Source organism: Peromyscus eremicus, chromosome 2 (assembly GCF_949786415.1).
Source record: "Peromyscus eremicus chromosome 2, PerEre_H2_v1, whole genome shotgun sequence".
In the NCBI taxonomy this organism is placed as follows: Eukaryota; Metazoa; Chordata; class Mammalia; order Rodentia; family Cricetidae; genus Peromyscus; species Peromyscus eremicus.
Window position 1 is genome coordinate 4,122,711 of NC_081417.1, and position 12,897 is coordinate 4,135,607.

Sequence of the window (12,897 nt, forward strand, 5' to 3'; positions counted from 1 at the left end):
CCCCCTCTGCCCATATCTTCTGTGGATTCCAAGATCTTCCTCTATAGCCCCCTCTCCCTACTTGTTGCTTGAATCCAGCCCCCAACTCCAATAGGAACTCCCTGATAATACACAGACCACTCCTGCTAGGGAAACAAGCAGGCTCTCTGTAGACTTCCCCTCTCCTTCTGTTGCTCTAATTTCACCCCACTAGTCTTGTCCTCAACACTATAGCAGACTTTCAGGGTAAACTATTTTTACTGTCTCCCCACATTCTACTGAGACAAAATAAATAGATCCTTGTTGAACACTCTGTTCTCTCCCTCCTGTTAACCCTTCAGACTCCTAACCTATCCCCATTCCTAAGTGTCAGCTCTCAAAACCCAGAAACACATTTACCAGAAACCCCCAATGGCCACAACTAGCAGGTCCAAAGAAAATGTTCTACCAGGCAACATACAGCTATTACACTCTCTGAAAATCCAGAGGGGAATCAGAAAACAAGCAACAAAACAATGACCCAACAGATGTCAGCACCTAGGCCTATAATCATCCCAATTCCAGGTACCTAGGCACCAGCATAAAAACACAATCAATAAAATCTAAGGCAAGATATCTCCACTAGAGCCCAGCTAACTTACCACCACAGGCCCATCATAACTGAAGCACAGAGAATAACTTAAAATAGCCTGTATTAAGATAATAAAGATCCTTAAAAAGGAAATTAACAAATATATTAAAGAAATCCAGGAAAGCACAAACAAACAGTACAAGGAAATCAATAAAACTATTCAAGACCTCAAAATGAAAATAGAATAAATAAAGAAAACTCAAACTGAGGGAATTCTGAAAATGAAAAGCTAAGAATTCAAACAGGACATACAAGGCAAGCTTCACCAACAGAATATAAGAGATAGAAGACAGAATCTCTGGTGTTGAAAATATAGTAGAAGAAATGGATATATATGTCAAAGAAAATGTTAAATCTAAAAAAATCTTCTGACAGAAAACAACCAGGAAATCTGTGACAGTATGAAAAGACCAAATTGAGGAATACTAGTGATAGAGAAAAGAACAGAAATCCAGGTCGGAAGCCCAGAAAATATTTTCAACAGAATCATAGAAGAAAATTTCCTAATCTAAAGATAGAAATGCTTATAAAGGTAAAAGAAGCATACAAAACACCTAATATATTAGAACAGAAAAGAAAGTCTCCTCATCACATAATAGTCAAAACACAAAACATACAGAACAAAAAGTAATATATTTTGTTGCTAAGGAAAAAGTAGCAGATAAGAGTAGACCCATTAGAATTAGTGAGACTTCTCAATGGAGACTCTAAAAGCCAGAAGAGCCTGGACAGATGTGCTGAAGAATCTAAGAGATCACACATGCCAGCCCAGACTACTATACCCAGTTTAATAGTCACCACAGATGGAGAAAATATGACATTCCATGATAAAAGTAATCTTAAGCAATATTTAACTACAAATACAGCCCTACAGATGGAACTAAAAGGAAAACTCTACACTAAGGAGGTTAACTACCCATGAAGACACTGGGAACAAACAATGTGACACCAGCAAAATAAAAAGAAGGGAGTCACACAAACCCACACCAAAAATCACACAACCAACACCAACACTACCACTACCACCACAACAAAATAATAGGGATCAAAAATCACTCATCATTAATATCTCTCTTAATTCCCCAATAAAAAGCCAGAGACTTACAGAATAGATGAAAAAACAGGACCCACCCTTCTGCTGAATCCAAGAAACATGCTTCAACATCAAAGACAGACATTCTCTTAGGGTAAAGGGTTCGAAAAGATATTCCAAGCAAATGGACCTAAGAAGCAAGCTGGTGTAGTCATTTTAATATTTAACAAAAGAGACTTGAAAAAAAAATCAGAAGAGATAGAGAAGGAAACTATATACTCATCAAAGGAAAAATCTACCAAGAGTTTACAACTCTTAATATCTATTCACTAAGAACAAGAGCATCCAAGTTTGTAAAAGAAACACTACTACAGCCTAAATTACATATTGACCCTCACGCATTGATAGTGAGAGACTTCAATACCCTATTTTCACTGTTGGATATGTCACTCAGAAAAAAAAAAAAACTAAATAGAGTGATGCTGGAGCTAACAGATGGTACAAATCAAATAGACCTAATATGTATTTACAGAACATATCACCCAAACACAAAGAAATATACCTTCTTTTCTGCACCTCATGAAACTTCCTCTGAAATTGACTATATGCTCAGACACAAATCAAGTCTCAATTGACAAAAGAAAATTGAAATTATTCCTTGCATCCTATCAGACCACCATGATTAAAACTAGAGATGAATCACAACAGAAACAATAAAAAGATTACAAACTCACAGAAACTGAACAAGTCTGTACTGAATGAACAAGGGGTGAAGACAGAAGTAAAAGAAGAAATTAAAGACCGTCTATAATTCAATGATAATGAATATACAGCATACTGAAACTTACAAGATACACAAAAAAATGTTCCTAAGAAGCAAGTTCATAGTAAAAAGTGACCTCAAAAAAGAACAACAAAACAAAACACAACAGAAACTGGAGAGATTTCATACTAACAATTTAATATCACACCTGAAAGCTCTAGAAAAAAAGAAGTGATCAAAAAAAAATCAAATTCAGGGTTGAAATCAATAAAATAGAAGCAAAGTGACAATGCAAAGAGTCAATGAAACAAAGAGTTGGTTCTTCGAGAATATTAACAAGATAGATAAATTCTTATCCAAGCCAATTAAAAGGTGGAAAAAGAATATCTAAATTAATAAAATCAGAAACAAAAAGAGGGATATAATCACAGACAAGAAAGAAATCCAGTGAATCACAAGAACATGCTTTCAAAAACATATATTCCTCCAAAATGGAAAATCTAAAAGAAATGGATAATTTTCTCAATAGGTACCACTTACCAAAGATAAATCAAGATTAGATAGGCAATTTAAACATATTTAAAACCCCTAGTGAAATAGAAGCAGTCATTAAAATCTCCCAACAAAAACAGGTACAGAGCCTGATGGTTTTAGAGCAGAAGTCTACAAGACTTTCAAAGAAGAGTTAATGTCAAGACTCTTCAAATTATCCCACAAAATAGAAAGAGAAGGAATACTGACAAGTTCATTTTGTGGGGCCACAATTACCCTTATATCCAAACTACATACAGACCCAACAAAGAAAGAATTAGAGGCCAATTTCCCCATGAACATAGATCCGAAACCAAAATCCTAGAAAATAATAAAAAGATCATCTACCATCATCAAGTTGGCTTTGACACTAACTTGTAGAAATGGTTCTATATAAGAAAATCAATAAATGTAATTCAACATACAAACAATCTTAAAGAAAAAAAACCCACATGATAACCTCATTAGATGCAGAAAAGGCCTTTGACAAAACTCAACACCTCTTCATAACAGAAGTCCTAGAGAAATTAGAGATATGAGGGCCATACATAAACATAATAAAGGCAGGTTACATCAAGCCCATGGCCAGCATAAATTAAGATTTAGAGAGACTCAAAGCAACTCCACTAAAATCAGGAATGAGACAAGGCTGCCCACTCTGTCCGCACTTATTCAATATAGTGTCTGAAACCTTAGCTGGAGCAGTAAGACAACTGGAGGATGAAAATTGGAAAGGAAGAAGTCAAAGTGTCTTTATGTTCAGATGATAGGATAGTATACATAAATGACCCTAAAAATCCCATCAGAGAACACCTACAGCTGATAAATACTTTCAGCAAAATAGCTGAATTCAAAATTAACTCACAAATATCAGTACCCTTCCTATATACACAAATGACAATTGGACTGAGAAAGAAATTAGGGAAACAACACATTTCACAATATCCTCAAGTAATATAAAATGTCTTGGGGTAACTCTAATCAATCAAGTGAAAGACTTGTATGATAAAAACTTGAAGTCTTTGAAGAAAGAAACAGAATAAGATATTGGAAGATGGAAAAATGTTTAATGTTCGTGGTTCAGTAGGATTAATATAATAAAAATGGTCATTCTACAAAAACCAATCTACAGATTCAATGCAATCCCATCAAAATTTCCACACAATTATTTACAGTTTTTGAAAAGACAATTCTCAACTTCACATGGAAAAATAACCAGGATAACTACAACAATCATGAATAATAAAAGAACTGCATTCTCGCATTCTCAATTTCAAGTTGTACTACAGAAATATAGTAATAAAACTGCATTGTATTGGCATAAAAAATAAGCAGATTGCTTAACAGAATCAAACTGAAGCCACAGACAAAGATCTACAGCCTGATGGGCATCTGAATATTTTTTAAGAAGTCAGGTACACACACCGGAAAAAAAACCCCACATCTTTAACTAATGGTGCTGGCCAAACTGAGTGTCTATATTTAGAAGAAGGCAAATAGATCCAAACTTATTACTGTGCACAAAACTCAACTCCAGATGTATCAAAGACCTTAATATAAAACCAAATATACTGATTCTGATAGAAGAGAAAGTAGGAAATAGTCTTGAACTCCTTGGCACAGAAGAAGACTTTCTGACCAGAACATCATTAGTACAGGCACTAAGATCAACAACTAATAAATGGGACCTCATGAAACAGAAAATTTTCTGTAAAGCCAAGGATACCATAATTTGGACAAAGCAGCAGCTTATAGGTTTTTACCATCTCTACAGCTGATAGAGGACTAATACACAAAATACTGAAAGAACTTAGTAACTAGATATGAAAAAACAGATAATCCAATTAAAAGTAGAGTACAGATCTAGACAAAGAATTCCCAATAGAGGAAACTCCAACGGCTGAAAAACACTTAAATAAATGTTCAACATTCATAGCCAACAGGAAAATGCAAATAAAATCTACTTTGAAATTCTACCTTACATCTGTTAGAATTACTAAGATTAATAGCACAAATGACAGCTGATGCTGGTGATGATGTGGAATAAGGGGAACATTCATCCATTGCTGGTGAGAGTGCAAACTTGTACAACTACTATGAAGTCAATATATGGTTCATCAGAAAGTTGAGACTGGATCTACCTCAAGATTCTGCTATTGAATCCCACTGTATATTGGAGTATATACCCAAAAGATGCTTCATTCTACTACAAGGACACTTGCTCAAATATGTTCATTGCTGCTCTATTCATAATAACCAGAAACCTAGATTGTAGTACATTTACACAATGGAGTATTACTCAGCTGTTAAAAATGATGTAATTTAAATTTACAGGCAAATGGATGGAACTAGAAAAAAATCATCCTGAATGAGGTAACCCAGACTCAGAAAGATTAATATGGTGTGTATTCACTTATATTGAAATTTAGCCATTAAATAAATGATAAACAAGCCACAATCCATAGACCAAGAGAGGCTAGGTGTAGAGGAAGTGATTAAGTAGGACACATGGATCTTTCTGGGAAGGAGAAATAGAATAGATTTTATAGATGGACTGGTGGCAGAGCAGGCACAGGAAAGGAAGAAAGGGTTGAGAGAGGGAATGTAGAGAGGCCTGGAATTGGGGGGCATTTGAGGGATGGAATGGAAACCTACTGTAGAGGAAGGTTCCATGTATATATGAAGGTAATTCTAATAAAGTTTCCAAATAATGGGGGAGATGGAGTCCCAACTGGCCATATCTTGTCACCAAATGAGGTTTCCAGTATCATGACTGGGTTGCATTAAATTTATTTGTTGGTAAAGGGGTCCCATGGAAATCCCCCCCAAAACCCAGGCTGTTGCCAAGACAATGGGTTGGTCTCAGAAAATTTACAGCAAGGCCCCATTTCTGAGGATAACACCCACACAAATCATTGAACATGGAGAATTCAAGATGGTGCCTACATGGAGCCTTCACCCCTACATTCTAGTGTCTTTGGTACAGGAAGGTACCCTGTAGGCTACCAAAGGAGAAATGTAAGTAGCAACCCAGCCACAAAATCTTTGACCTGTCTGTAAAATATGCTAGGGCAATGGTAGCACAGAACTTGTGGGAGCAGCCAACCAATATCTGATCTTACTCAAGGCCATGCCAAAAAAATGGAAACAATACCCAACAGGGCTTGGATGACCAAGAACAAGAAACTAGACATACCAGAGACTTGGGGTAAAATCAAACACTATTGGTCTAAAAAAAAAAAGGATTAATAAAATGACTCCTAATGATATTATGCAATACTTATAGATCAGTGCCTTATTCAGTCACCATTAGAGAAGCTTCTTCCTGCAACAGATGGAAACAGATGCAGAGATCCACAGCCAGACATCAGAGCGAGAGAGAGAGAGAGAGAGAGAGAGAGAGAGAGAGAGAGAGAGAGAGAGAGAATGTGTGTCCTTCAACATACAGCTCTAAATAGGGTGTCTCCATCTAATCCTTTTCCCCAAAGCTCAGGGAACCCCATGGAGGAGGATGCAGAAAGAGTGGAAGAGCCAGAGTGAAGAAGGACACCAACCAAACAAGGTTCTCATATTGTTTAGATACAAGAGAGTCTTCTAATAGGTAAATATTGTGGCTTCTACAGCTTTGATTCATATCAAAATTGCTTAATTTTAATAAATGTGTTCAACAGGTATTCTTCAAGGCAATTTTCTTCTATTATTTATTTGTTTTTATTTTATGTGTATGGTGGTTTTGTACACTATGTGTGTACCTGGTGCCTGAGCAGGCCAGAAGAGGGCAAATGCCCTGGAACTGGAGTTACAGATGGTTGTTGCTTCAAGCTGCTGAAATATGAAGTAGGAACTCTGTTGGCACTGATGAAGCTGACCCATTAGAGCCAGGGGCTATGATGGAGGTTGAAGCCAAAACTTGAGGAGTTCTGATGATATTGGCTTTTGAATGTATTAGCTGTTTCCTATAGTAAATTTCTGTGTGCTATTGTAGCTTTCCCACTTGATTCTTTCCCCAAGAACTTCTAACAGTGTGACTGACTAATCTGTATTGGGCACAATTTCCCCTATAATTTTGGAGCATACAGATGACATCCCTTTGACTATGTGAAACAGTCACAGAAACAAAGACCCTTTTCCCACAATCAGGCCTTTGTTCCTCTTATTCTAGCATAGACTTAGAGTTTGCTTTCCTGTAGTTATCTTCATTAGCAGACAGACATCTGGTCAGTGCTATCTCCGGGCAAAAGTATTTCATTTGCGACACTTCTCGGACATCCAAGGACAGACTACAGATAGCTGAGCACTAGCATGCCATGGGCTTATCTTACCAGCAGATAGGAAAGTGCTTCCCCAAGCTAACCCCAAACTACCAAATTCTTAACTCCTTTTACTTTCCCTGCGGTTTATTAATTAGCTTATTATCTAACCATACTTAGGAATGCAGTATTACACATGGATTCCCCCCTTTCCTTTCTTAGATTTTCCTAATTGATTTAAGGTCTCTCTCCCTCGCATTTGACCCTTTTCCTTTAAGATTTTTTTCAAGTCACCCCCTCCTTGAGTCATAAAGCAAGCCTGACAGTCACTGCCTGATGTAAACTCTTACCTGCTTTCATGACCCTGAAAGAATTCAAGCCTCCTGACCTGGCTTTGGCCAGAGAATTGTTGATCGTATGTGTAAAAAAAACTGGAAACTTCAGAGACCTGGAGAAACTAATAACAAAGAGAGAACAGCAGAAAAGGGTACAGACAATCAGGCAAAAGAGAAGCAAAGAATGAGAGCTGAAAAGAGGCAGTATAGGTAGAGAGAACTTAGAACAATAAAATGAATGGACTGATAGAGCAGTGTAGGTAGATTCTTTTCATACCCCTTCAGATCAGATCCCAGCTGCTTGTAGCATCTTCCCCCAGACTCTGGAAAGAAAACCTCATGGGGGCTTTTGACAGGTTGTGAGCCTCTATGTGAGTGGAGCCAGTAATGGAACCTGGATCCTCTATAAGAACAGCCAGTGCTCGTCACTGTTGAGTCACCTCTCCAGCCCTGAGGCAGCCCTCCTCAAGGAGCTGAGTTAAACAGGAAATTCGCTTTCACTCAAATGAACAAAATAAAGTACAGAAGCTTCCAAATTCTCAGACACAACTGATGTCTTTTAACCTAACATCAGAGTTTAGTGGTCAAAAAAACCCTGAAGAATATAGAAAACAACTACTTCAATATATTCGAAAACACTAAGTGCCTAGTTCAAGTTTGCTGAGAAATGAATAGCTCACTCAGGTCTCTAAGCCGACCCCCTCTTCTTTTTTCCTCCTTTTCTTCTCTCTTTTTTGTGATATTGGAGATGACAATGTGGTCTTCCAAATGCTGGAAAGTGCTCTACTGTTTAGCTTATTCCACTTCCCCAGTGTTCTTACACAGTGAAGGAAACGCAGGCCTTCGCTGTGGTTCTAAGTCATTCATAATGCTGTACTCCATTTACAGTTTTTCTAATCATGTATGAGAATGATAATTTGTGACACAATGATGTATCTGGCATCCAGCACTTTGCACTTAATTATAGAGATTACTGTTATGTGATACTCTTCTGCTTCACCTATGCAGACATTACATTTCACTTAGATAAATTTCTCATTCATATTTATTTCCTTAATTGCTCTTCAGGAGCTTTTAATTCTGTATTGTTCTTGATAAGTTAAATTCTTTCTTATTAAGATTTACAGAGGTCAGATTCATATCAACTCATGCAGAACATACTTACACTGGTAAAATATCTGCTTTGTCAAGACTATGTAAAATGATGGTGTTTCATTCTTCAATAAACTGGGAAAACAAGCAAATTATCCATCTATCCATCTATCTATCTATCTATCTATCTATCTATCTATCTATCTATCTATCTATCTATCTATCTATCCATCCATCCATCCATCCATCTATCTATCTATCTATCTATCTATCTATCTATCTATCTATCTATCTATCTATCATCTATTTGTCTCTCATATGTCACATCTATCTATCATCTATCATCTATCTGTCTCTCATATGTCACATCTATCATCTATCATCTATCTGTCTATCATATGTCACATCTATCTATAATCTATCTATTTGCAAACTTTATCTATCTACCTATCAGTCATGATTTAATATTCTGGTTAATTGTTTGTCAACTTGACACAAACTAGTCCCTCATATAGTTTGTTATGATACACTCTATCAATTCATTTTACTGGGAAAGGAATGGCAGCAGGAGCAAAGGTCACACTCTATGGACAGTAAAGTAGCAGAGGGCGAAGAGGAAGTGGAGTTGGGCTGTGAAACAAAACTTATTCTTAGTGACCCACTTTGTCCAGGCCAGCTACCCCTCCTTTGTGTGTGTGTGTGTGTGTGTGTGTGTGTGTGTGTGTGTGTATCTGTGGTATGTGGTGTCTGTGTATATATATGTGTGTGTATAATTGATATCAATTATATATATAATATAATTCTTTATTGTTTCTTTGGGAATTTCACATCATGAACCTCAATCTTGCTTACCTCCCAATCCCTCCATATCTGCCACTCACTCCTGCAGCATCCTCCCAAAGAAAACTCCTCACAATTTATTAAAAACAAACAAAAAACCCAACTTGCTCCTCCATCTTTCGCATTTCTCCAACACTGCTTCATTCATCCTAGTGGCATCAGGAGGTGCGGTGTGTCATGCAGTGTGTCCTTGTGTTCAATCAGCACCACCTGCAAATAGTCATTGCAATGAGTCATCATTGGTCTGATTCAAGGCCTCTGGCCTGAGGCACACCATCATCACTGGACCCTCACCGAAACTCCTCTTGGAAATCCTGCTGTTGCCCCTAGTAATGGAGAACCTGTGGCTATCATTCTGGGGGACCAGTGCCTTCATGTTCTTTAGCAGGTCACAGATGAAGTAGATACTAGGGTAGGTCAACCCAAGGCTCAGGTTGTGGGCCTGGGTAGTAGCTTAGCTGGTCACTCTGGGGAGGCTGGGACTGCTCACTCAGGTGAGGGGCAGAGCCAGATGTCCTGTCCTAGACTCATGGCAATTGGAGGCAGCTCTCCCATGCCCTTGGTGAGGGGTGGGGCCATCACTCACGAGAACTGAGAGGAGGCAGCTCTCCCATGAGGGGTGCTGCAGTGTGTAGTGAGGAGCAGGGTTGGCTCTCCCAGGGCCAGTGAAGGGCACCGCCAACTCAGCTTGGCCCTCAGACTTTAACACACATGGTTCCTATGGCCCCCTGTAGTAAAATGACTCCTGTTACCACTGATGGCCATGCAGATGCCTAAGATCTGGTCATCTAGCTGAGACCATGTTCATGTCTGAGAGACATGTGGCCACTTGTGCCATACTGATGTGGATGGCTTCTGCTGTCACCCGGTGCCATGATGACTTCCAGGCCTGAGCTGCTGCATAAGGCTATGTCTGGGTCCATGACCCTGCAGCAGCCAGGGTCTAAGTTGATGTTCATGGTTCCTGTTACCACCAAGGGCTGTGCAGATGCCTGAGGTCTGATCAGCCACCTGAGACCATTTTGGTGTCTGAGGGACATGCTGCTGCTGGGGCCATACTTATCTGAGTGACCTGCACTGCCACTGGGACCAAGAAGCTGCCTAGGATTGTGTCTGGGTCTGTGGTCCTGCTTAAACTGGGGTCTGTGTTGATGTCCATGATCCATTTTACCACAGGGGCCATAGGAACAATGCAGCTAACCTCTTAAAAGTTCCATGACCTTCTTGTCCTAGATTACTTTCTGCTGTGATGGTTAAACAATGTGACCAAAAGAAACCTGGGGGAGGAATTGATTTATTTGGCCTACACTTCTGTCATTAGAGAGTCAGGAATGGCGGTGGTGGAATTCAGGTCAGGAACCTAAGCAAGAACTCAAAGTATCAAGCATGGAGGAATACTGTTTGCTGGCTCAGTCACTCACTCACACGCTCATGCTTAGAACTACTGCCTATGGATGGTGTCACCCACAGTGGGCTGGGCCCTCTTGAATTCATTAATGATTGAGACAATCCCCCACAGACATGCCCACAACCAATCTAAAGGAAACAATCCCTCAATCGAGGATTCTCCTCTCGGATGATTCTAGGCTATATCAAGCTCACAATTTGGACTAACTACAACACTTGGCCAACAGTGCCACCAATGATTGGGAAACATTTTTGCATTCAAACCACAAAAGATACTGAAACTTTCTACATTGCATAGGATAGCTACATATATAAAAGGAATGTGTGGCCTAAAACATCAAAAATGCCAGTGGTGTTTCCACATCTCATCTCATCTCATCCTCCCTTCCATAGACTTACTTTATTTTTGCCTTGTTGCATATTTCTCTATATATACATTCTGTTACATTATATCCAATTAGATATAGATAAAAAATAATAAATAAGCTAGATAAGAAATTAGAGACTGTTTCATTTTGTCAGAAAGCAAAGACTAGACTCTCATCAATCTTTGTAAGCAAGATACAGTGAAACATTAAAATTAGTAAGCAAAAGTTTGTAAAGAGAAAATATATTTTAATTGTCTCAAATTAGTCCCCTAAGGTATTTATTAATAAGGGAAATACAATTCATGTAGTTATTATCATACAGCTCCAGAAACAAATGACTGCAAACTTTGTGGTTTAATATAGCATCTATTTATTATCAGTTTCTCTAGGCCAAGAAGGTCTCTCTGCTCAGAGTCTCACAGACAGGAATCAAGTGCTGGCAAGTTCTGTTTCGATTTACAGCTCAGGGTTGTCATGTAAACTCAGGTAGTGTATTAGCAGAGTAAATTCCTAGTCTGTGTGATAGAGTTACCATGCACCTCCCCACCTCCTATGTGCCCTAATGCTATCATTTAAGGTGTTTTCAGATCCTAGACAGCACCCCAGTTTCCTGCTACAGAAAAGGAAGGGTACTTATTGCAATTTGCAGTTTACCCCTTCAAGTCCAGCAGGGAAGTCTTCCTCACTTGAAACTGAGTCCCCTTCTTTTGCTAGCTCTTTACATTAGTTCAGACCAACATAGAAATAGTCTTTTTTGATTGACCCCAAATCAGTTTACTGTATTTAAACTGCAAATTTTGTTTTTTTTTTTCAGTACAAAATAAACATGGCAGTGTTCTCTACTATTTCATTTACACAACTTCATTATAAGCCTCAAATTATTTCATAATGAAAAGTTAAAAAAAAAATCAGTCAGTGCTCTTTTCCAGAAGGTGGGTGAGGTCTAAGAGCTGATGGGTTGGAGCTATGCATTCCATCTGTGGTTTTATGTGTGAGGGGAAGAGTAGGGTTTATTATCTTGCTTTTTCAGACAGTAAACCTGTTGAAGAAGACAGAGACATGTATAGAAACAATCTGTCACTCAATTAGTAAACAATCCACACAAAAAGTGGGGGAGAGGGAGAAAGGGGTCACCACACACTGACAGTACAAAGTATGCCAGTTTAATTGATTCAAAATGACCAAGGCTTAGAATTGTTTGAACACAGATGGAAAGCGAAACATTTTTTTTTTTTTTTTTTTTCAAGACAGGGTTTCTCTGTGTAGCTTTGCGCCTTTCCTGGGACTCACTTGGTAGTCCAGGCTGGCCTCAAACTCACAGAGATCCGCCTGGCTCTGCCTCCCGAGTGCTGGGATTAAAGGCATGCGCCACCACCGCCCGGCGGAAAGCTAAACATTTAAAGAGAGGTAATTCTAAGTAACCCCAAAGCCGAGGCTGGTTTCCTTTATGTGTGGCTCTGTCTCCAGCACAGGGCACTGCACATGGAGAAAAACAGGAGACTGTGGGAACAGTACAGGAAGGAATAAGAACCACAAAACACCCATCACAGCAGAGTGCAAAGCTGAGCCTAAGTAATGATCACTAAGAGTAAGAGAGTGGGTCTGTGGGTACAGCAAGTTGAGGTTTTAGTCAAGACACCATTGTGCTGAAGGACCATACCAGCAGGC